The following is a 27,396-nucleotide window of genomic DNA, read 5'->3' on the forward strand; positions in this document are numbered from 1 at the left end:
TTCTGAATACGTTTAAGAAAATTCTAAGTTACTGGAAATCTTTAACTGAGCCCGTTTCATAGTTATCTTCAATGACCTATAAATATAGAGCCCTGTCTAACAACTCTATTCTCTACTACCTCAACACAAGTCCAGATCCTCAGAATCATTTCCTGAGAGAAAAAATGAACAGAGACTACTTAGGAGCTAATCTTGCAGACCCTGACCAGGTGTGCATCTCTGCATCTTGGCAAAGATATTTTTTCCTGCTTCTAAGGTACTCGTCCCTGAGCTCTGTAACATTATAAACAATTTCTCTCTTCACAGAGCCACTTCAAAATATGTTATCTAATAATCTATTATGTTCCATACAACTTGCATTATAAATTAAAAGAGCAATGCCTGTCATTACCTTTCTCCACAGCTAGGATTGTAAGAAACCTGTTTTACATAGGTGTCCAAAGTGATGAAATTCTGTGACATACCTCCACCATGTTCCTTACTGCCTTTCGTCTGACTGTATAGAAGCCCCGGTTCCCAGGTTAAACAGAGGAAGGGAAACTGAAGTTCCAAGTGATGGACTCTACTTGTATTCTGCAGACTGGAAGACCTATGCTTGCAACCACTCAACATTACATCCCCTGTATCTATGAATTTTAAGGATTATCCTTGGTACAAGGAATACAGTGAACAAGAAACCATCCTCACCTCCCATCCCTACTCCAAGGATATTATACATGAGTCAGCTTGGCAACCTAGAAATAAAGATCAATCCAATGAGGGACCTATGGCTTTTGACAAACTTTAGCAGAAAATTTTATAAGTGGTGATATAACTGCCATGTGGAAGAGCTAAGGGAGGGGCAGAGAAACTGCGCCTCCTTTCATTGAGTTTCAGTGGCAAAATTCCCTCTGATTCCAATATCTTTGCCACAGAAACTTGTGTTTCTCAACCTACAAACAGGAGGCAGACCTTCCCAAGGAACAAATATATTCGAAGTCAAGGGGTATTTTCCAGTGGCATCCCTTTCAAATAAAGTTTTTAGGCAGAAATATATACATTTGCATACATTACAGATCAGGGTGCAAAATTCTCATTTTTTGAAGTTTTTAAAATTATTTTTGTTATATCTAAAAGAGATATACAAACAGAGGCATGGAGACAGACAGAAATCTTCCATCAACTGGTTTAATCTCCCAAAGCCTGCAATACTCAGGACTGGGTGGGGCTTCAGCCAGGAACCAGGAAATCAATTCACTTGCTCCATGTAAGTGACAGGGAACCAACGACATGAGACATGTGCTGCCTCACGGGGTATACATTACCCAGGAGATCGACTGTAGTCAGAGAAGCCAGACTCAAACCATCCAATAGGAGATACAAGCAACCCAAGCATCAACTTAACCACTGTGCCAAATATCTACCCCAAATTTGTCTTATATTTCACAAACCAAATATAAGCATTCAGGAAAACTTACTTTTTTTTCAAGATATTGCCTCAGACTTTTCTGGGAAATTATAAGTTACTATCATTTAGTCATCAGAAGGTTTGAGGAACACACTGCAGAAATCATCCACTGAATGGCAATATAGGCAGGCAGGCAGTTTTCTCACCAACCTATAAGGAGGTGTGTGGATTTAGGAGAAATATTTTAAAGCCAAAGTTTTAAATTGCAACTTTTCACTGATCATGAGCTGTTCCCCAGCGAGGTCAAGCCTGCCTGGTTGTTACCTTCCAATCTTTACATTATATTCATTTTTTCTCTTTTTCCCAGAGATGCTGGCGTCATTTTTACGATTTTTGAGAACATGTGAAGTACATGTTTTGTTAAAATTTTTATACTGTACAATTTTATATTTACAAGACTTGCAAAAATACTATAGAGAGTTTCTATAGATCCCACATTTAGTTTTCCCTATTGTAAACATTTTTCATTACTATGGCACATTTCTCACAATTAATTAACTGAAGATTTATACATGAAATAGGCTCAATGTTTAATTTACCATCCCCTTAGCTTTCCCTTGATGCTCTTGTTCTTGTTCCAGAATTCTACCAACATTTCCACATAACATGGTTCCTCATGGGTTTGACAGTTTCTTAGACTTCCTGTGTTTGTTTTTTTTTTTTTTTTCAGTATCCAAGACATTTTGAGGGATGTTGATCAGTATTTTGTGGCATGTACGGTTTGCTTAATGCGTTTTTCTCGATTACCCTGAGGTTCTGTGTTTTGAAGAGGAAGACCACAGAGGTCAAGTGCCATTCTCATAATACTACCTAACTCTATAACAGGGGCACCTGCTGTCCACGTGGCTTCCACAGTTGTGAACCTGAAGCACTGGGCTGAGGTGGTGATCAGTTTTCTCCACTGCAGAGTTACCTTTCCCTCACTCTCTATACTCTGATCCTTGGGAGGGATTTACCTTGTAAGGCCCATATTTATGGAGTGAGAGATCTATTCCCTTTTCATGAGGGTGGAAATTTTATATGTACATTTATATATTATATGTATATGGAAAATATATTTGTATATATTTATTATATATATGGGGTTTGCAACATTTATACATTTATTTCTTCAATAATTTGTTCATATCAATAATATGAACTCATGAATATTTATTTTATTCTTGCAGTTATAACTCACTACTATTATATTTCTTTTGCTGTTCCAACTTTTCCCATTGGCCATTGGGAACTTGTAGCTTCTCTCTGCATCCCTTCAACATATCTGAAGCACTATGGTTTATTCATTGTTTGATTTTCTTTCAGCACTTATTCTCTGGTTTACAAGGTGCTCGATCCTATAATGACACAAACATTTACTTCTAGGTATATACCCAGCCAGAAAACAATGTACAAAAATGTTCCTAGCAACACTGTTTATAATAACACAAACTGTAAATAACCAAATGTCACTAGAATGGATAAATTATAGTGTATCCATTCAATGGAATATTATACAGCAGTGATAATTAAGAATGAATATCAGAACCATAGTTTTAAGTGAAAGAAGCCAAACAAAGATCTACATGCTGTATGATCCTATTTAGCTACAGTTTAAGAACAAGCAAAAACTAAGCTATGTTACTTAAGTCAGGAATGTTATTATCTGTTAGGCTGAAGGTATCAGTGATTAACTGGGCAAACAGAAGGACAAGTGGGATGCTAGTCCCTGAAGCTATAAACAGGAATATTTGATATTAGAAATTCATCAAAGCATATGCTTATATGAATTTCTTATATTTCTTACATGAATTCTTTTTTTTTTTTAATTTTTTTGACAGGCAGAGTGGACAGTGAGAGAGAGAGAGAGAAAGGTCTTCCTTTCTTCCATTGGTTCACCCTCCAATGGCCACCTCAGCCGGCGCGCTGCGGCCGGCACACTGTGGTGATCCAAAGCCAGGAGCCAGGTGCTTCTCCTGGTCTCCCATGCGGGTGCAGGGCCCAAGCACTTGGGCAACCCTCCACTGCACTCCTGGGCCACAGCAGAGAGCTGGCCTGGAAGAGGGGCAACCAGGACAAAATCTGGTGCCCCAACCGGGACTAGAACCTGGTGTGCCAGTGCCACAGGTGGAGGATTAGCCTATTGAGCCGTGACGCCAGCCCACACGAATTCTTATATTTGCTTCAGAAAAAATGATTAAAGACATATAGATACTGAGATTTTCTTCAGCATTCTTGTTTGATTATTATTAGGTTCTGATGGCAATGTATCTGTGTAAAAATTCTTTGTAAAATTCAAATTCTATGGAGAGTCAACGAGTTATTTTCATTATAATCATCACTGGTATCTACTTTAAATGTTGTTTATATGCAGTTTTATCTCAGGTGTATATCACCACTACTCCAAGTCAAGGGAGATGATACTAGCCTCTTAAAATTTATCTTATATTGTTGGTAGATTTCTGAATGTGAGCCATTCTAACTGGGGTGAGGTGAAACCTCATTGTGGTTTTGATTTGCATTTCCCTGATTGCTAGTGATCTTGAACATTTTTTCATGTGCCTGTTGGCCATTTGGATTTCCTCTTTGGAAAAATGTCTATCGAGGTCCTTGGCCCATCTCTTAAGTGGGTTGTTTGTTTTGATCTTGTGGAGTTTCTTGATTTCTTTGTAGATTCTGCTTATCAACCCTTTATCAGTTGCATAGTTTGCAAATATATTTTCCCATTCTGTCAGTTGTCTCTTCACTTTCCTGTTTCTTTTGCAGTACAGAAACTTCTCAATTTGATGCAATCCCAAATGTTAATTTTGGCTTTGACTGCCTGTGCTTCTGGGGTGTTTTCCAAGAAGTCATTGCCGGTACCTATATCTTGCAGGGTTTTTCCAATGCTCTCTAACAATAGATGCTGGAGAGGATGTGGGGAAAAAGGGACACTAACCCACTGTTGGTGGGAATGCAAACTGGCAAAGCCACTATGGAAGTCAGTCTGGAGATTCCTCAGAAACCTGAAGATAACCCTACCATTCAACCCAGCCATTCCACTCCTTGGAATTTACCCAAAGGAAATGAAATTGGCAAATAAAAGAGCTGTCTGCACCTCCATGTTTATTGCAGCTCAATTCACAATAGCTAAGACCTGGAACCAACCCAAATGCCCATCAACAGTAGACTGGATAAAGAAATTATGGGACATGTACTCTATTGAGTACTATACAGCAGTCAAAAACAACAAAACCCGGTCATTTGCAACAAGATGGAGGAATTTGGAAAACATTATGCTGAGTGAATTAAGCCAGTCCCAAAGGGACAAATATCATATGTTCTCCCTGATCGGCGACAACTAACTGAGCACCAAAGGGGAAACTTGTTGAAGTGAAATGGACACTGTGAGAAACAGTGACTTGATCAGCTCTTGTCCTGACGGTTGATGTACAATGTAATACTTTATCCATTTTAGTATTTTTTTGTTCTAGTACCATTGGTTGAACTCTGTAATTAACACACAATTATTCTTAGGTGTTTAAATTTTAACTGAAAAGTGATCCCTGTTAGGAATTTGGAAAACATTATGTTGAGTGAAATAAGCCAATCCCAAAGGGACACATACCACTTGTTCTCCTTGATAGGTGACAACTAACTGAGCACCAAAAAGGAAACCTGTTAAAGTGAAATGAACACTATGAGAAACGGTGACTTGATCAGCCCTCACCCTGACTGTTGATGAGCAGCTTAATATGTTATCCCTCTTAGTATTTTTTTGATTGTTCTACTTAATACTTTGGTTGAATACTGTAATCAATACACAATTCTTCTTAAGTGCTGAAACTTCACTGAAAAGTGATCGCTGTTAAATATAAGAGTGGGAATAAGAGAGGGAAGAGATGTGCAATTCGGGACATGCTCAAGCTGACTTACCTCAAACAGTAGAGTTAGAAACATACCAGGGGATTCCAATTCAATCCCATCAAGGTGGCATGTACCAATGCCATCTCAGTAGTCCCAGTGATCAATTTCTGTTCACAATTGATCGTAATGATAGGACTAAGAACCAAAGGGATCACATAAACAATAATAGTGTCTGCAAATACTAGCTGATAGAATAAAAAGGGAGAGAACAATCCAACATGGGAAGTGAGATACACAGCAGACCCATAGAATGGCAGATGTCCTAAACAGCACTCTGGCCTCAGAATCAGCCCTTAAGGCATGCGGATCCGGCTGAAAAGCCCATGAGACTATTTTAGGCATGGAAAGCCAAAAGACATTCTGGGGGGTGGGGGACCTAAATGAAAGATCTCCGCGAGTGAGATCCCAGTGGAAAGAACGGGTCATCAAAGAAGGAGGTACCTTTCTCTGAAGGGAGGAGAGAACTTCCACTTTGACTATGACCTTGTCTAAATATGATCAGAGTCAGTGAACTCAGGGGGCTTCCATAGCCTTGGCAGCTCATGACAAGAGCCTAGGGTGATTACTGATGCCATAAACAAGAGTGTCAATTTGTTAAGTCAACAACAGGAGTCACTGTGCACTTACTCCTCATGTAGGATCTTTGTCCTTAGTGTGCTGTACATTGAGATTTAATGCTATAACTAGTACTCAAACAGTATTTTTCACTTTATGTTTCTGTGTGGGAGCAAACTGTTGAAATCTTTACTTAATGTATGCTAAACTGATCTTCTGTATATAAAGAGAATCGAAAATGAATCTTGATGTGAATGGAAGGGGAGAGGGAGTGGGAAAGGGAAGGGTTGCGGGTTGTAGTGACTTTATGGGGGGGAAGTCATTGTAATCAATATTCTGTACTTTGGAAATTTATATTCATTAAATAAAAGTTAAAAAAAATAAATAAATAAAAAATAAAATTGTCAAGTAAAAAAAAATTATCTTATAAACAATTACAAATTTGAATCAATAAGAACCTTTTTAGTACTCAGACTCTTGGTTTTTCCCTTTTAACTGCAATATTTAATGGAACCACAGTGTAAAGCCAACATAAAAAAATGACTATCAGAATTGAAAAACACAAGCTTCCTCATTACAGAAAACTTATTGGATAAGAAATATAATCCTTCCCTTTTCTGAGGTTGGAAATCTGCATGTGTGGCCCACTATCATTGTAACTTGTAATTCGGAGGATTTTATCTCCATATACCCTATAGCCTTTTTCTTTGGTTTTCTGTAAAAAAGTTATCTGATGGACTCTGGATTTTCACAGTAATCCTGATGAAATGTATTACTCATACATAGTTTACCTTATATTCTTACTTTCAAATATTCTCTAATCCACATTTTCTTAAAATGTTCTTCAGACAGAAACCCAAGCCTTTGAAAAAAGAGAGATCGGGCTATATCAAAGCCATGTACGCCAGAAGCACTTGCTTTGCACTAGGAAAAAAATTGAGTGTAAAAATAAATGAAGGAGTTGATGATTTAATATTGTTAAAGCTACTATGACAACACCTTACTAGGCCATTCCTGAGGGCAAATGTTAGTAAACAGAGAGAATAGCAGCCTGATAAAATGTCACAATTTAAGACAACTCACAGAATGGAAGAAAATTTTGTAAAAGATATATCTGAAAGAGATTTGTATCTGTAAGATATAAAGAATTGCAACTCAATAATAAAAACAAAAATAATTCAATAAAATGGTAAATATATATAACAGATGTTTCTGTAAGAAGAGACATAAATGGCCAGCAAACATATGAAAAGTTGCAGAGAAAAGCAAATAAAAAGTTTGATGACTCTGTCTCCATCTTTTTGTCTCTTAAATAAAACTGTTAAAAGTTCATTGAGATACCACTGCACGTCAATCAGAACTGCAGAAGCCCAGGAGATGGATGATAAGTACTAGTGAGGAGGTGGAGAAATTGGAACTCGCTCTCTTTGTTAGAGAAATGTAAACTGGTGTCATCACGTCTTGATGATTATCCAAAAAATTAGAGACTTACCACATGACCCAATAATTCTACTCCTAGTTATAGACCCAAGAGAAATAATGATATATGTTCTAGTAAAAACTTGTACACAAACACTGATAGCAGAATTACCACAATAGTCAAAAAGCGGAAAAACCCAAAGGCTTAACAACTGAGGAATGGATAAAGAAGATGTGGTATATTCAATTAGTAGTATATTATATGACAGTTTAAAAAAATTAACTCACAATACATGCTACATCATTGATGAACCTTGCAAAAATTATCCTAAGTCAAAGAGGCTGGTCACAAGAATCACATATTATGTGATTGCATGTATATAAAATATCATATAGAAAAGACAAAAGTATAGGGCTAAAAATAGATTACTGGTTGACTGGAGCTTGGAATGCTGGAGTTTAGAGGGCAATAGCTGCAATGGATATGGGTTTATTTATAGAGTAATGAGACGTTTTAAAACTGATTGTCAGAGCCAGTGTTGTGGCATAGTGGGTAAAGCTGCCACCTGCAATACCAGCATCCCATATGGGCCCCTGTTTGTGTCCTGGCTAATCCACTTATGATCCAGCTCCATACTAATGACATGGGAAAATCAGAAGATGGCTCAAGTGCTTGGGCCCTTGCATCCATGTGGGAGACCTGGAAGAAGCACCTGGCTTCTGTCTGGCCCAGCCCTGGCCATTGTGGCCATCTAGGGAGTAAATCAGTTGATGGAAGACCTCTCTTTATCTCTCTCTCCCTTTCCACATCTCTTTCAAATAAAATAAATAAATAAATCTTTTAAAAAACTGATATTCATAATAGATGTATAACTCTGAATTTACTGAAAATAACTGGTCTGTACATTAAATTGGTAATATAAGATACTTAAATTACAATTTAATAAAGTCATTAAAATATATAGCACAGTAGGATAACTATGCTTGACAACAATTAGTTGAATATTTTGAAATAGCCAGTATAGAGAACCTGGAATGTCCTCAATACAAAGAAATTATATATTATATAATTTATATATATATATAAATATATATATATTATATATTATATATATATATCAGAGGTGACATATATGCCAATTACCCTATCTGATCATTATGTATTATACATATGTATTGAAATATCACACTGCACCCTATAAATACATACAATTTCTACATGTCAGCTAAAAATACTTGAAAAGTAAATGTCAAAAAACACACACAATTTTCCAAGTAAGAATGCAATGCACAAATATGTATATGAAGTAACATTATGTCTAGGATTTGTTTTAAAATATCTCAGCGAGCTAAGGGCCAATGCAGTTAAAGTGGAAATCACAGAAAAATGCAAGAAGTTGATGATTGTTGAACTAATAATAATGATATGAGGGTCATTGTATTAGATTTTGCATCTAAATTACCCATAATATTAAAGAAGAAAAGAGAAACTTTCAGTTAAGAAAAATCAGAATATATATTCAATGGTTCTGAGATAATGTTCTAGTTCTCCATAGAAACTCTAATGCATCCAAGGTTAGAATCCCTGAAACCCAGAGTAGCCACAGAATTAAAAGACAAAACTAATTTAGATAGCTAAGCTCCTATGTGCCACTGAAAAAATTCCCATTTTGAAAGTTTTGAAAAAGTAAGAGTGGGGTTGATGTTGTGGCATAGTTGCCTGTGACAACAGCATCCCATATGGGCCCTGGTTTGTGTCACGGCTGCTCTACTTCTAATCCAGCTCCATGCTAAAGGCCTGGGAAAAGTACTGGAAGATCTTCCACGCATTTGCCCCTGTGTCACTCGTGTGAGAGACCCAGGAGAAGCTCCTGCATTTGGCCTGGCCCAGTGCTGGCCTCTGCAGCCATCTGGGGAGTGAGCCAGCTGATGAAGATGTTTCTCTGTATCTTTCCTTCTCTCTCTGTATCTTTCAAAATGAAAGATACAGATGACTTTCAAATGAAAATGACAAAATTTCATTTTGAAAGATACAGATGACTTTCAAATGAAAATGACTTTCAAAATGACTTTCAAAATGAAAAAAATAAATCTTTAAAAATAATTTAAAAAGAAACCCTGATTGAGACTGGGAAAAATATTTCAAAAAGAAATTAAAGGGACAAAATGGTAAAAAAAAATTAACAGGAAAATTTCACGTATGTAATTTTACTGTTTTGACTATACAGGGCTCCAGATTAATCCTTGACTCAATTTTAGGGTTCAATATATCCTATGCTCATATGTATCCAACTGTAAATGAGAATGAAACCAGTGAATAAATAGGACAGGTAAAAATAAATTGTCACAGCAAATCCTTTTCACAGAGACTCTAATGTAATCAACATGTAAAATTAGGATCTCTTCGTAAGAGAAAAGCATTAACTTAGGGGAAAAAATCTCCTGGCAAGTCCATGACAATCACATTTCTTTTGCCAGAACATATTTTTTTTTTTCTCCAGGTAAGTCTATCAAATAACCCTCAAATGTTCCATTAAGAGCATTTCTCTTGATGCATTCTTTTGTATCTCAGTCATTGTTGCGGATACAATACTAACAGGAAATCTTTTCTTTAAGCAAAACTTTACACATTATTAAAGCATGAGGCAAAGAATAATATGTCCACAACTCTGACAATTTCTAGTCATTTTTACAGACTTGTCTTCCATTGTTCATTTTGCTCAAAAATAAAATGTCTACAGTTACCACAAAGCATGAGCTTTCCTATCTTTCAGTCTGAGTATAAAACTCTTGGAGTTTATTAAACAACTCCAAGAGCTCATCTGATATTTAGTGAAATCATAAAAATTTCCCACAAAGATCTATGAGATTTTAGTGATCATATACTAGAACCTTGTGTTCTTACATTGAAAACCATAAAACCTATGGAAAAAGGAGTATAATTTGGGTTAACATTAAGGAGGATGGTCTTTGGGCCTCTCATTTCTCAGTGTGCTCTACTGTCTGTACATAAATCTACCCTGGCTCCTGCTCCATCTATGGGCTTATGCAAATGCAGCATGGTAAGGATAAAGTTGGCAAAATAGCACATAGCGCTATTTACTGATACCATCTAAATATAGCCGAAAGGTTGAAAAAGACCTTAAACATCATGTAGTCAACCATACCTAATGACATCTGAATCCCTTGACCTACCTTAGAGTTGAATTTTTCAACCAAAGAGAAGCTGCCAATTCCAGTTCTATAAATGCCACTAGTCTAAAGTGCTTTGTAAATCACTGAAATTATTCTACATCCATTATTTAAAAGTTCTGTATAAAAGCAGACAATGTATTATATTGTCTGACTTAGCATTGTCTCTGTGAATCTTCAAAACAGAATCATAAATTAGATCATGGTATCTCCATTTAACAAATGCTGAAACCGTCTCAAAGGCTTAGTCAGTTTTCACAGAGATGTGCTGCAGGAGCAGCTGAGCCAAGATTCCAAATATGAGGATTTTCACAGAAGTCTGTGCTTTTCCAATTTGTTTCCTAGGACCCCCAGAATCACTTTTCTTCAAAACTACTACTCTTCCAGGAATAATTCACTGATTTTACCACAGGAAGATACCAGAAAAACAAATGCAGGACAGCATTTCCAGGAGAGAGAAATTTTTGGTGGAAAACCTACAGTACACGGAGACTTCATGGAATAGTGAGGACAATATACAAACATGTAGCAGCCAGTAGCATGCTATCAACAAGTCCTGTGACTAGCAGAGAAATGCCATATTCCCAGAACAAGGTGGGAGAAGGCTGCAGTGACCCACGTGCCACAGGTGATTTTGCCTGAGGGAGAACTCTGTGGGTCCCTCCAGCTTTGAGACTGGCCTGTGAAGTTGGCAGGGTACAGGATACCCTCCTAGCTCTGTGAAAGAGGCCATGTTGATTCCTTCCATTCCTACTACAAAGCAACAGACTCAGTTTGCTGAGATTGAGCTCCAACTGACCTCTGATGGGTGGTTTACTCCAAGGATGGGGCAATTGGCAAGACAGAACAGATCCCCTACACCCTGTGACTTTGAGAGTCCCTCATCCTGTGGCTGGGGACTTCTGCATGAACTGCAGAATGGAGAAGGGTGTACGATGTAGCTGTGTTACTGGGCAGTTGCCCATCTGACTCCTGAAACTCAGAACTCCCTGAGTGCTGGGGTAGCACCTCATGGAAGGCTCAACACCCATACTGCAGTGTTCTGTGTAGCTCATGAGCCTGAGTGGGTGACATGCATGTGCATGGTAAGTTCATCTAAGTAGTGAACCTTCTGGTTCATCTTGGCACAAAGGCAGAGGTATGAATACACCACCCAGTGTCAACATCCTCTCCTCCTACTAATGATAGTCAGAGGAGATCTACCATGCCCAACATGGGTATCACTCCTGGCTCTTGCCCCACCCATAATGATTGGCCAGAGTTCCTTGGTCCTGCTCAGTACACAAATCTGGATAACTGCTGTAAACCAAAGGCATTTGTCCTAGGCACATAGGGATGTTTCCAAGAAAAAAACCTTCAGAGAAAACACCAAGAAGTGACTCCATGGATACATAAAAATCAACGTAGCTATACAAGAAACATGAGCAAAGAGGGCAATATGACTTCCCAGAAGGAACACAATAATACGTCAATTTTGGATTGAGAACATGGGAAAATGAATGAAATGCCTGAAAAAGAATTCAAAATATTAATTTTAAGGTCACCCAAAAACATAAAGAAACAAGGAAATCTATATATGGCATGAGAGAGAAAGCCTACAAGGAGATTACAATGGTAAAGAAAAATCAAACTGAATAAGAATCGAACCGAATAAAGACTTCATTATGTCAGATGAAAAATACAGTGGAAGTCCTAACAACAGACTCAATGAGGCAGAAGAAAGAATATTTGAACTAGAATATAGTACTTTTTAAGATCACAGACAAACAAAAAAGGAGGAAAAGGAAGAGGAGGAGAAATAATGAAGAAAACCATAAACACTGTTCAGGATATATAGAATACCATCAAATGACCAAATATAAATGTCTTAGTAGTTCCTGAATATATACGAAGAAAAATAATGGCTTAGAAAACTTGCTCCATGAAATAACAGCAGAAAATATTCCTAATTTGGAGACACATATGGACATCCAAATACAGAAAGCTCATGGAATCCCAAATAGGCATGGTCAAAAAATTATCTTCAACATCACATTTATTATCAAATTTTTGAAACTAAATATAAACAAAATATCCTAAAATGTTCAAGACAGAAGTTCAAGATCACTTTTAAAGGATCTCCAATTAGATAGATTTCTTAACAGAAACCTTACAACCTAGGAGAGAATGGAGAGATATAGTCCGAGTCCAAAAACAAAACAAAACAAAAACCTGGCAATCCAGAACACTTTACCCATTGAAGCTCTCATTTATAAATGAAGATGAAATGTAGAACTTCCAAGACAAAGAAAACTTGAAAGGTTTGTCACCACCCAGCCAGGCTTAGAGATACTTAAGAATGTATGGGGCCTTCGTTGTGGCACAGTGGGTTAACGCCCTGGCCTGAGGCGCCAGCATCCCATGTGGGTGCTGGTTTGGGACCCAGCTGCTCCACTTCCTGTCCAGCTCTATGCTATGGCTCAGGAAAGCAGTGGAGGATGGCCCAAGTCCTTGGGCCCCTGCACCCATGTGGGAGACCCGGAGGAGGCTCCTGGCTCCTGGCTTCGGATCGGCGAGGCTCTGGCTGTTGCGGCCAACTGGGGAGTGAACCAGTGGATGGAAGACCTCTCTCTCTCTGCCTCTCCTCTCTCTGTGTAGCTCTAACTTTCAAATAAATAAATAAATCTTAAAAAAATAAAAGAATGTACTACACACAGAAACAGAGAATGATAATCAGCATCATAAAAGAACGTGAAGTCAGAAAACTTGCTAGTAAGAGAACAAAGGAGATCCAAAATAAACAACAGGGATATTTATCCAAAAATGGCAGGACCATTACTCATCAATAATAATTTTGAATGTAAATGGACTAAATTCTCCAATTAGCAAAGCAAATTTATATGCTACCTACAGGAAACACACTTCACTAACAAACACACACACTGAAACTGAAAGGATGGAAACAGTCCACACAAATGAAAATAAAAAGCAGGCAGGAGTAGCTATTCTCATATCAGACAAAATAGACTTTAAAGCAAAAGCTGTTAAAAGAGACAAATAAGGTCATTATGTAGTGATTAAGGGATCAATTCTATAGCAAGATGTCACTATAGTCAATGTGTATGCACCCAATTCTAAGGCATCCAAATATTTAAAACAAATATAATGGAACTAAAGGGAGACATATGCTCTGATACCATAATAATGTGGGGCTTCAATATACTGTATTTATTACTAGACCTATCAACAAGACAAAATTATCAACAAACAACAGAACTAATATACACTATTAACCAAGTGGATCTAATTTATCTCTATAAAACATTTCATCCCAAAGCTGCAGGGTACACATTCTTTTCATCAATGCATGGAACATTCTCTAGGATAGACTATATACTAGGTCATAGAACAAGTCTCAATGAATTAAAAAACAAATTGAAATCATGCCATGAATCTTTTCTGACCACAATGAATGAACCTGAAAATTAATAACTTAATAAACTCTAGAAAATATACAAACATGCAGAGAATGTGCTCTGAGTGCACAGTGGGTCATAGAAGTCAAAACAGAAATAAAAAATTCCTTGAAATGAATAAAAGTGACAATAGTGTTAAGAGGAACTTTCATAGATTTTGATGCTTACATCAATCAATTGGAATAGTATTAAATAATGATCATACAGTACATCTCAATGACCTAAAAAAAAACAAAACTTATAATTAGTAGGAGAAAAAATAGCAATTATATAAGACACAAAATTGGAATTAAAAACTATCCAAAGATTAGTGAAATGAAGATCTGCTTTTAAAAAAAATGATAAATCATTGGCCCAACTAACTAAACAAAAGTGAAGACCAAATTTAATAAAATCAGAGATAAAACAGGAGATGTAACAACTGATACAACAGAAATATAAAGAATCATCAGGAATTACTACAAACATCTATGTGTCAACAAGTTTGAAAATCTAGAAAAAAATGGTTAGATTTCTAGTTATATGCAATTTACCAAACCAGAGGCATGAAGACATAGAAATCCTGAATAGACCAATAGCCAAGGCTGAGATAAGTCAGTAATAAAGATCCTCCAAACATAGAAAAGCCCAGGAACAAATGGCTTCACAGCCAAAATCTACCAAATTTGTAAAGAAGAAATAATACCAATTATTTGCAAACTATTCAAAGCTAATGAAAGAGAAGTAATCCTCCCAAACTCCTTCTATGAGACCAACATCAGCTTAATTTTGGAATCAGAAAAATACACAACAAAAGGAAACCACTACACCAATAATCCTGAAGAACATTGATGCAAAAATCCTGAAATCACATTAGCAAATTGAAGAATAATCACATGATTATCTTAATAGAGGCAGAGAAAGCATATGATAACATCATCATTTCATGATAAAATAACTTAAGCAAATTCTATATAGAAGGAACACTCCACAACACAAACAAGAAAATATATGACAAACCCACAGACAGCATCCTGAATGAAGAAAAGTTGCAAGGATTTCCACTAAAATCCAGAACTAGAAAAGGATGTCCACTGGCACTATTACTATTCAATAGACTTCTGGAGTATTAGCCAGAGTTATAAGGCAAGAAAAAGAAATGAAAAAGATACAAACAGGGAAGGAGAAAGTCAAATTATCCCTGTTGCAGATGACGTGATACTATATATAAGTGAACCAAAAGACTCCACTAAGAGACTATTAAACTCATAAGACCGACTTATACTTGACCAAGGAGCTAAAACAATTACTGCAGCAAGGAGAGACTCTTCAACAAATAGTGCTGGGAAAACCACATTTTCACATGCAGGTGTATGAAACAAGAGCCCTACCTTACACCTTACACAAAAATCTACTCAAAAATGGATGAAAAAACTAAATCTATGACTTGACAACATCAAATTATCAGAAAACATTGGGGAAACCCTGCAAGACATTGAAACAGGCAGAGAGTTCTTAGAAAAGACTCCAGAGGCACAGGCAGGCAAAGCCAAAATCAACAATTGGGATTACATCAAATTGAGAAGTTTCCGTATGGCAAAAGAAACAGGAAAGTGAATAGGCGGCCGACCGAATGGGAGAAATTATTTGAAAACTATGTAACCAATAGAGGATTAATAACCAGAATATAGAAAGAGATCATGAAATTCCACAACAAAATGAACAACCCAGTTAAGAGATGGGCAAATAACTTAAATAGACATTTTTCATAATAGGAAATTCAAATGGCCAACAGACACAAGAAAAAATGTTCAGGATCATTAACTTTCAGGGAAATGCAAATCAAAACCACAGTGAGGTTTCACTTCACCACAGTTAGAATGGTTTTCAAACAGAAATCAACAACAAATGCTGGTGAGGATGTGGGGAAAAGGTACCCTAATCCACTGTTGGTGGGAATGTAAACTGGTAAAACCACTATGGAAGACAGTTTGGAGATTACTCAGAAATCTGAATATTGACCTAACATATGATCCAGCCATCCCACTGCTAGGAATTTACCCAAAAGAAATGAAATCAGTAAACAAAAGAGTTATCTGCACCTCCATGTTTATTTCAGCACAATTCACAATAGCTAAGACATGGAGTCAACTTAAAAGCCTGTCAATCAAAGACTGGATAAATAAATTATGGAATATGTACACTATGTAATACTACACGGTAGTAAAAAAAAGAAACCTGGTCATTTGCAGCAAAATAGATGAATCAGAAAAACATACTTAGTGAAATAAGCCAGTCCAAAAGGGACAAATACCATATGTTCTCCTTGATTTGTGAAAACTAATAGATCACGTAAAACAAAATCTGTAAAAGTGAAATTGACACTTCAGGAAAAAATGACTTGTATTGCCCTTGTCTTGACTGTTGAGGAACAGTTTCTTTTTTTTTTCATTTTTTTCTTCATACTATTTGTTGAACTCTTTACTTAGCATAGAGTTAATCATATGTGCATAAAGCCAATTGAAAATAGATCTCAGTAAAAAATAAGAATGGGAATAAAAGGAGGAGGAAGTTAGTAACCTAAAGCTGTGCTGTTCTGCATACATTCCTATGGACTTACTTCTAAGAGTGCAGCTTAAAAACTTGTCATTTAATGTTATAACTAGTACTCAAACAGTATTTTTCACTTTATGTTTCTGTGTGGGAGCAAACTGTTGAAATCTTCACTTAATGTATGCTAAACTGATCTTCTGTATATAAAGAGAAACGAAAATGAATCTTGATGTGAATGGAAGGGGAGAGGGAGTGGGAAAGTTGAGGGTTGCGGGTGGGAGGGACATTATAGGGGGGAAGCCATTGTAATCCATAAGCTGTACTTTGGAAATTTATATTCATTAAATAAAAGTTTAAAAAAAAAAACTTGTCATGGGACTCCAAGTTCCATTAAGTTGGGTGATAAAAAATGCCATTTTAATTGTTAAAGTGATTATAGTAAGTGTTAAAGTGAACATATAGATAGGATTAAGTGTTAAAGTGATCATATAAATAGGATCAAGTGTCTGGTAATAATAATAGATAAAATTAAAAAGGGAACAATGTTCCAACATGGGATGCAGCCCATGCAACAGACTCATAGAATGACAATCACTTTAAGAAAACACTCTGACCACAGAATCAGCCCTTAAGTCTTCATGCTCTGGCTGCAAAACCCATGAGAGCACTTCAGGCATGGAAAGCCAAGACACTGGGGCAAAAAACGTTCTATATGAAGGATCTCTGCGAGAACGACCACGGCAGAAAGCAGTGGCAATCAAAGAAGGATGTACTTTTCTCTAAAGGAGCGAGAGAACTTCTACTTTGCTTATGGTATTGTCCAAATAAAGATGCAATTTGTGGACTCAAAAGGCTTCCATAGCCTAGGCAGCTCATGTCAAGAGCTTTGGGTGATCACTGATATCATACATAAGAGTGTAAATTGTTAAATTAACAACAGGAGTCTCTGTGCACTAACTCCCAATGCAGGATCTCTGTCCTCAATGAGTTGTATTGAGAGTTAACTGTAAAACTAGTTCTCAGTTTTTTTGAATGTGTGAGTGCGTGTGCAAATTGTTGAAATCTTTACTTAATATAGAGTTGGTCTTCTGTGTACAAAGTTAATTGAAAATGAATCTTAATGGAAAAGGGGACTAGTAAGGGGAGAGGGAAGATGAGGAACAGGAGTAGGAGTGTGGGTGGGAGGATGGGTATGGTGGGAAGAATAATTATATTCCTAAAGTTGTACTAATGCAATTTGTAAACCTTAATAAATTTTTAAAAAACTCATTAATAGTGTTTGGTAAATATGCAGTATATAACGTTAACATACATATACATAGCCTTTATAAACACAAAAATGCTAAGGCTGAAAAGGAATTTATAACATCATTCCCTTTCACAGTAGCTACAAAAAATTAAATATCTGGGTTTAGATCTGCTCAGCTTCAGATCTGCCCAGCTCTGGCCATTGTAGCCATTTGGGGAGTGAATCACCAGATGGAAGAAAGCTTGCTCGCTCTCTTTCTTGCCTCTGCTTCTCTGACTTTCAAGTAACATAAATAAATATTTAAAAAAAATAGCAATGGTGAAAGTGGGCATCGTTGACTGGTTCTGGATCTGTCGGTCTATAGTTCTCTTTATCTGTTGCATCTTTTCCAGGTTTAGGAATTAATTCTTCATAGAAACAATTTGGGAGGAGTCTCTTTCTTTCAATTGTTTTTAATAACTTGAGAAGAATTGGCATTGGTTCTGCTTTAAATGTCTGGTGGAATTTGTAGTGAAGCCATCCAGTCCTGGGCTTTTCTTACATTTCTTCTGGTTTTTCAGTTTGTTGCCATACAGCTTTTTGTAGTAATTCCTCATGATTCTTTTTATTTATGTGGTATATGTTGTTACATTCCCTTTTTCATGTCTGATTTTTATTTTTTGAGTCTTCTCTGTTTTTGAATAATTGGGCCAGTGGTGCACCAATTTTATTTATTTTTTTTTAAAGAAACAGCTCTTAAATTCACTGATCTCTTGTGTGTGTTTCTGGTTTAATTTTGTTTATTTCTTCTCTAGTTTTAATTACTCCTTCTCTTCTTCTAATTGTGAGTTTCGTTTGTTGTTGTTTTTCTAGGTCCTTGAGATGCATCAATAGCTCATTTATTTGGTAAATTTCCAATTTCTTCATGTAGGCATCAATTGCTATAAACTTCCCTCTTAAGAGTGCTTTTGCTGCATCCCCTAAGTTTTGATATGATATATTACTGACTATTCATTTCCAAACAATTTTGACATGGTTTTATATACAGTGAATTAAAAAGATTCCACTAAGAGACTATTGGATTCATAAAAGAGTTTTGTAAAGTAGCAGGATATAAAACAGGCACAGAAAAATCAATAGCCTTTGTAAACACAGACAATGTTATGGCTGAGAAAGAACTTCAAAGATCAAACAAATTAACAGCTCCATAAAGAATTAAATACCTTGGAATACATTTAACCAAGGATGTCAAAGATCTCTATGATGAAAATTACAAAATACTAAAGAAAGAAATAGAAAAAGACATTTAAAAATGAAAAAAATCTTCCATGTTCTTGGATTGGAAGAATCAACACCATCAAAATTTCCATAGTACCAAAACCAATTTATAGATTCAATGTGATCCCAATGAAAATATCAATAATATTCCTCAAAGAACTAGAAAAAACTAGAAAAAACTCTGAATAATTAAAGCAACCTTACACAACAAAAACAGAGCCAGAGCATCACAATAGCAGATTTCAAGACATACTACAGGGCAGTCAGAGTCATAACAGCTTGTTATTTGCAAAAAAAAAAAAAAAAAAAAAAAAAAAAAAAAAAAAAAAAAAAAAAAAAAAAAAAAACAGAAGTGCAGATGAATAGAACAGAATAGAGACCTCACATATTAGTCTTTGCATCTACAACCAACTAATCATTGACAAAGGAGCTCAAAATCAATCCCTGGAGAAGGAACAGTCTCTGTAACAAACGGTGCTAGGAAAATTGGATCTCCACATGTAGAAGTATGAAACAAGACCTCTACCTTACACCCTACACACAAATCAACACACAATGGATCAGGGCTTTAAGTCTATGTCCTGATGCCATCAAATTACTAGAGGAGAACATTGTGAAACTCTTGGGAAAGACCGAGAAGCACAGATAATAAAAGCAAAAATATATAAATAGGATTACATCAAGTTTAGAAACTTCTGCACAGCAAAGGAAATAATCAACAAATGAAGAGATAACTGACAGAATAGGAAAAAATATTTGTAAATATGCAACTGATAAAAGATTAATATCCAGGATCTATAAAATCTCACAACAGTCAACAACAAATGAAACAACCCATTTATAAATGGAGAAAGTACTTGAACTGGCATTTTTCAAAGGATGAAATACAAATGGCCCACAAACACACACAAAAAAATATTCAGGATCACTAGTCATCAGGGAAATGCAAATGAAAACCACAATGAGGTTTCACTTTACTCCAGTTAAAATGGCTGTCATACACAAATCAAAAAGCAATAAATGCTATTGAGGCTGTATAGGAAAAGATACCATAATACACTGTTGGTGGGAATGTAAACTAGTACTGCTACTGTGGAAGACAGTATGGAGATTCATCAGAAATCAGCAAATAGATCTACTGTATGACCCAGCCATCCCACTCCTGGGAATTTACTCAAAGGAAATAAGCATATAAAAAAATAATCTGCATCCTCATGTTTATTACAGCTCAATTTACCATATCTGAGATGTATAATCAACCTATATGTCCACCAACTTATGACCTGATAAAGAAAACGTGGTACATACATACAATGGAGTATTACTTAGTCATAAAAAGAATGAAATCCTGTCTTTTGCAACAAAATGGATGTCACTGGACACCATCATGATAGTGAAATAAGCCAGAACCAGAAAGACAAGTATCACATTTTCTTTTATTTATAGTAGCTACATATGAAGTACAAAGAAATTTAAGGTATATGATTGAAATGAACATCTTCAGATTTGATTATTGTTTATAACCCATGTCTATATTCCTGCTTGACTGTGGTCTTTCTGTGTTTTTCTTGTGGAACTCTTAAGTGGTGCATTCATCCTGTGACTATAAAGTAAATTAAAAATGTTATCACACAAACTAAAGGAGGATGGAAGGAGAGAAGGAGAGATGGAGGGAAGTATTATTATGTTCTTGGAATTGTGTCTCTGAACTACATGACATTTATTCTCATATTAATAAAACTTAAATTATATTAAAATGTTTAAACATCATTATTAGGCCATATGCTGTAAAATATTTATTTGTAAGTTATATCTTGTCAGGAAATTATTATTTTCTGATTCTTGCTCTAGATGCTTGTGTTATTTTTCTTTTTCATCTTTGGTATTCAGAAATCTATGAGGTATGCACGTTGTTATATTTCTATTTATTCTGGGCCGGTGTTATGGCATAGCCAGTAAAGCCACCACCTGAAATTCTGGCATCCCATATGAGCACCGGTTCTTTTCTTAGCTTGCTCTTCTTCCAACCCAGCTACCTGCTAGTGGCCTGAGAAAAGCAGTAGAAGATGGCACAAATGATTGGGTCCCTATCACCCATGTGAGAGACCCAGATGAAATCCCTGGCTCCTGGCTCCAGCCTCATCTAGTGCTATCCACTGCAATTATTTAGGCAATGAGTGTTTTATAGAAGATTTCTCTTTCTTCTGTCTTTCCCTCTGTCACTCTGCCTTTCAAGATAAATTAATAAATCCTAAAAAAGTTATATTTATTCTGATTGAGATCCCCTAAACTTCTTGGAACTGAGGCTGATAAATTTAGTCAATGTTTCAAAACTTGTAACTGCTACTTTTTTTCTGTCTATCTTCTCCCCTTCCTTGGACTTCAATTTCCCATATGTCACATCATTTAAAGTTGCCATGCCGATGTTGAGTGCTCTGCTCAGTAATTCTATTGTTTTTCACTCTTTTATTTCAATTTGATTACTTTCTATTGGACCATCCAAATGTTAACTGACTTTGTCCAGTCTGCTAAGTCAAATAAATGTTCTATGTCTTACATTGTGTTTTTAGGCTCTTATAATACTATTTGGTTCTATTATCTAGTTTCTATTTTTCCACTGAAATTCTCCATTGCCTTATGCCTATTGGTCAGTAATTCTATCATGTATTTATATATATTAACTCATTTATTATAGTTATTTTAAAGCACCTGACTTCTGATACTAATACTGGTGTCTTTTGTGATTCTGCTTCTATTGATTATTTTATAGTCTAGATTGTAGGGTTATATTTTGCTGCTTCTTTGTTTCTTGGTTATTTATGATTTTTTAGAGTCAGATTATATATTAAAAGTGGTAGAGACCAAAACAAATAATGTTCACCCCAAGATAAGACCATCAGCTTCTCTCAGCCTGTCAGTACGATGAGGCTGAGCTAATCTAGTGTGTGATTGAGCTGCATATGGGCTTTGTCATAGCTTTCAAAAGATTCAGTGTAGTACTGGCTTCAAATGTGTCCTGACAAGAGCAGAACTTTCCCGCAGCAGAGCTTAGGACCTGAATGCCTCCAAGACTACAGATGTATTTGAACTTCTGAACTCTAAGAGATCTCTTTCAGCTCTAGAACTAAGCAACCACTTTTCAGAGTCACTACGGAGTTCACACTCTGCAGCCTGCACCTGGCTTTCAATGCATTGGAAAACCTCTGCCTAGCTGCCCTGCCTCTTTCAGTAATGACACAGTAAACCTCGGGAAGTTCTCTCTCAACTCCTCTGCCTCCATCACAGTATTGCTCTTCTTTTGGAAAGGCCCATGGCCCTGGGAGGGAAGGAGCCAACCTCTTCCAGCTTTCCTGCCTTGTCCACAATTTTTGGTTACAGCACTACCTTACAAGCACAAAAGCCCCATGCATCCAGAGCTGAGGAAGGGGGATCTCGCTCTGTTCGGCTGTGTTGCCCAACTGTGGCTTGCATTCAAGGGGACTCAGCTGAGCGCAGTGATATCCTCTCTCACCCACCCTTCTCTGCCAGCAGCAGCGCTGGTCCCATGTGCTCAGTTAAAGCATCCTGAGAAATATTTGGAGCATTATAACTGCGGTTTCTTGAGATTTCTATTCATCATGCCTCTCCACATGTGGACATTCAGTTTGTCAGAAGTTAGGCTTGTTTCTCCCTAGCCACATACATGAGGGTTTTCATTCTCGTGTTATATCTCTACGGATGCAGATAGTCGTAAGACATTTATTTCTAGAATGGGATTAGTCCTCTCTAAAGCATAGTTGATTTGTATCCTCAGATATGTGCTGGATTTTTCAAAGTATATGATTAAACATTTATCTAGTTCTGATTGTGCATATATAAGTTATTGTCTCTGTAAACTTTCTATTCAACTATTATTCATTTGTATAACTTTAGGCAAGTTGAATTCTATTACTTCAGTTTCCTCATCTATAAAATGACGATAATGGCATCAATCCCATTTTTTAATGTGGATGACATGAATCCATATACATAAAAGCATATATTGGTGTGTACTAGATAGCAAGCATCCAATCATTCAATATTATATCAAGTCTTTCTTATCCTGGACATAATTAATTTTCATGTTGTTTCTTCAACCTCATAAGAAAAAATACAGAGAAGTATGAAGGTACTTCACAAAGTTCACAGAAAAAAAGATAATTTTTCAGGTGATTATCTTGTATAGTTAGTTATGTTGCCATTCGGCATGCCTACATCCCCCATCAGAGTGCCCAAAGTCTTTTCTGCTATTCCACTTCCAAATCAAATTCCTGCTAATTCTCACCCTGAGAGGCAGATGATGATCCAACTGCTTGGCTCTCTGCCACCCAGATGGGAGACCTGCATGAAGTTCCAGGCTCCTGAATTTGGTCTGGCCCATCCCTGGCTGTTGTTGGCATTTGGGGAGCAAACCAGTAGATGAAAGGTGTCTCTTATTCTCTGTCTTTTAAGTAAAGTTAAAAATAAATTATCTTAAAAGATATTCTTGTTTTAGTATAAAAAGCTTAAGTCTCTGCATAGCTTTTTAAAATAATACACATTTTCTATAACTTTTTAAAGACGCTTTTGTGCAGGAATTTCAAATTTTTGTGCCAAACTATTATTATCTTTTAATTCCATCTTTCCACAATCATTTTTAAAGCTTCATTCTATTATCTCCACCTTATAGATGAAAAATGAAATATCAATGAGATAAATACTTTTCTGTGAGTGCATAGATAGCAGGTGACCTATCAGGGATTTTAAGCTGGATATTTTTCAGTCTTACACATTTTTTACTACCTATTCTGTCTTGTCAATGAGTGAGACACTAGGGATCAACTAGTTTAGCTAGACCACCTCAAACAAATGTTTCAAAGGCACAGCAAACTTGGAAATACAGAGAAACAAGTTTTGGTGTCAAAAACTGTAATTGAAAACTGAATATTGGTATAACAACTAAGACAGGTTGGGATACTCACACTCCATGGCAGAACACCTGAGTTTGAGTATCGGCTCTCCTTAAAATCCAGCTTCCTACCAATATGCACTCTCAGAAGCAGCAGGTGATACCTTGTGTACGAGGGTTCCTACTCCTATAGAGAAGATACAAATTGAAGTTCTACATTTCTGGTTCTGGCTGGTCCCATACCCAACTGTTGCAGGTATTTGAGGAGTGAACCAGTGCATGAAAAACACCTCATTTCTTCCTCTTCTTCTTGGTCTTCTCTCCCTCCCTCCCTTTTTCTTTTTCTTCCCTCCACATATTTCTCCCCCACACATTTTTCTCTTCTTTCCCATTTCAAATATATAAAAATTATTTTAAAAATTGTAATAAAAATCCAGGAACTTTTGGAAATTGTTACGCTTCTAGTAACCTTGTTTGAATTTTTATACAATCATTGCCTTATGAGTTATATAAAAATGTTCTAAAAATAGGAAATGTAATCAAGTAGCATAACAGCACAATTAAATAACAGTTCAATTTCAGAATAAATTACACATGGGAAAATTGATCTATATGATATATTGTTAATATACATCATATGCAATCTTTTCCCTATTTTCACTTAATCCAGACTCCTGGCAAGACATGAAAAATCAGTCACTAACCATTTTAAGGAAATTCCCTCTAACTAGCAAACTTTCAAGACAGTGTCTATACAGTGTCAGCTATTGCCATAAAAATGCTGCCTAACAAACAAGCCCAAAATTTAGTGTCTTTAAACAAGAAGCATTCATTTTTCCACTCCACAAGCTGAAGGAATAACAGAAGCTACCTAGGAAATGTTCTGTTCATGACTGAGGTCAACAGCCCCCAGAGGATTGATGGGAAGCAGCAAGTCTCTTAGAGCATTAACTGAAAGCTGTCACTTTCATCCATATTCCATTGACCAAAGCAAATCACATATCCAGACTCAGTGAAGAGGGTACACATATCCCACTGATTTGGGGCTAATGGCGTAAATTCTTGCCAGTAGTAATTTGCTGATATTGTCCTTTAGATTCACGTTTAAACATCAAAAATGATACAGTTACTCATGTCTAAAAAAAGATTTAGGGGAAGAGAGTTGGGATAATGTGAAAAATGGCTCACTAGAGAGCATAAACCAACAGGAAAAAAAATAATCATCACCAGTCAGTTCTTCTATAGACATCTCAAACAACAATAGTGGTACAGGTGTCCTGACCGGGGGTTTATGCAAAGAATAAGCTGCTGGATCCCACATTCTCCAACTTGCATATTTAGGAGATTATATTTAATTGATATAAAACTTATTCCTTTTCTAGGATGAAGGCTGGGAAGGGTATATTTAGTCACTATATGCAACACACAAAGGAAAAAGGAGAATTCTGAAGAACCCTAAACCAAATCACCACCCTACGACTTAAAATAATTGACTTTTTAAAAGGAGCAGACAGTAGGAGAGAAATCTGAAACTTCAGCAGTACAAATTATGTCTTTTCATCTTTGACTCTGCTCAGTGAGAAGCAGCATTGGAATTTGATTTTCCCTGTGAACTTTAGAAAACACCATCTCTAAAAATTTAATATGTAAAGCCATGGAACATAAGGGCATATGTAGGAAATCTTTAAAGTCATATATTATGAAAATGTTTATTTTTTCCCTCTAGGAGATTGCTAAAAAGGTAGTTCAGCTCATTAGTGACTGCCCAGATATCTCTAGGGTATTTTAGCTGAGTATTATAACACAAATGGTCCCTATAATTTGAAGTGAATTATTTTGAATATGTAAAGGTAACTCCTTGCTGCAGATGCTTTATGGTATGAGACCTTAACTTCACCTGATTAAATGCAATGGTAAATCAATGTTATTGAAACATACTGGTGTGACAGATGATGGGTCAGCAGGATTTCCCATGAGACTGCATGGTCTTGAGGGATATTGAGAAATCCACAAGATGGCAAGATAGAAGTCACTGGGATGGAACACTATCATTCATAAATGCAGAAAATGGTGACTTGCAATGTTTTTGTTATTTTTGACTTTTAGAGGTGGAAGAAATAGTGCTGAGAAGCACACGACAGAAAAACAAAGACCTTGGTCATGATTTGTGCCTTGTTGTCATTTTCTTTTTTCTCTGTCTGTTTGTCTTGAGTGGACAAGAAGATTTTAAGCACAATTAAGGCCATGCCATAGTAATGTATCATTTATATTAGTAGTCACCCTATATCAGGTGTGACCCTACACACTTAATGTCAATTAACTCAGTATTCACCATAGCATTATGAAATGCGTTCTCTCATTTTCCATTTTACCAGATAAGAAACTGAGAAACAAAAAGTAGATTTCCCTGTGGCCATGCACAGTAAGTAACAGAGCTGGAATTTGGAGCTGGACTTTCTGACCCCATTGTCCACAATCCCAAGTGAGGCTAGACTGTTTTCTTCTCTCCTACATCTCAACAATTCCTGGTTATGTGCAGTGACAGAGATGATCTCTTAGGTGTATTCCTCTTGATGAGTCCTATTATAAATTAAATAAAAATGTGTGCTCTCTCTCATCTTCTTATAATGTCTTCCATCTCTACCTCAAAGACTTCTATGAACCCAGATGCTCACATATTCCCCTTACCCTTGCTTGTCAGAAATTCCAACTATGTTTCATACATTTTGCCCACAGGGTTGAGTTCAGAAGAATTCTGTGGCTGCGTCCTGACCCAGCCAAAAAAAAAATCATCTTTTGATCAATTAGCAACATCTGCCATGGGTGCAGGATCCAGGCACCGGAGTGTATACACCAGATTTTCATGGTAAAATATTGTCTGACCCTCTCTCAGAATGCTCTGACCCAGCACGACACCACCCCTGACCTCACCTCTGTCCTTAATGTTTGTATTTGCTCTACATGTAACATCCCACCCAAAGTTCTACAGGAAACTGCAGTACAGTTTAGCAGAATGAACCAGATCTAGGATCAAACCTTGTCTTTTATGCTTGTATGTTTAAATCCCCCATTTCTCTATCTGAATAAAACAAGTTAATGATATAAGGCAGGGAATGGCAAGCTCTCTCTGTAAAGTGTCAGATAGTAAAGATTTTAGACTTTCTGTGCCATACCTTGCCATCTCTGAAAGAAGAGAACAAGAAATCATATCCTAAGTAGTCAAGAATGTTAATTTTCTTCAATGTTTAAAGATTATTTTTCTTGCTTTCTTTTTTCTTCCTTAGTATAAAGTATTTAAATGATCAAATTACTGCATTTAGAATACAAGCACCATCATGAAATTCAATTAATATTGACAATTCCTTTATATGAATGAGTATGTCAATCACAGACAGTAAGAGTAATAATAAATGTAATTGGAGTAGGAAGATCACAAGCTGATATCCTATTTCACAGCAGAAGAAAGATTTCAGGGAAAGACAATAGCAGAGCTTGGGTA

The sequence above is a fragment of the Oryctolagus cuniculus genome, chromosome 10, assembly GCF_964237555.1.
Source record: "Oryctolagus cuniculus chromosome 10, mOryCun1.1, whole genome shotgun sequence".
Classification (NCBI taxonomy): domain Eukaryota; kingdom Metazoa; phylum Chordata; class Mammalia; order Lagomorpha; family Leporidae; genus Oryctolagus; species Oryctolagus cuniculus.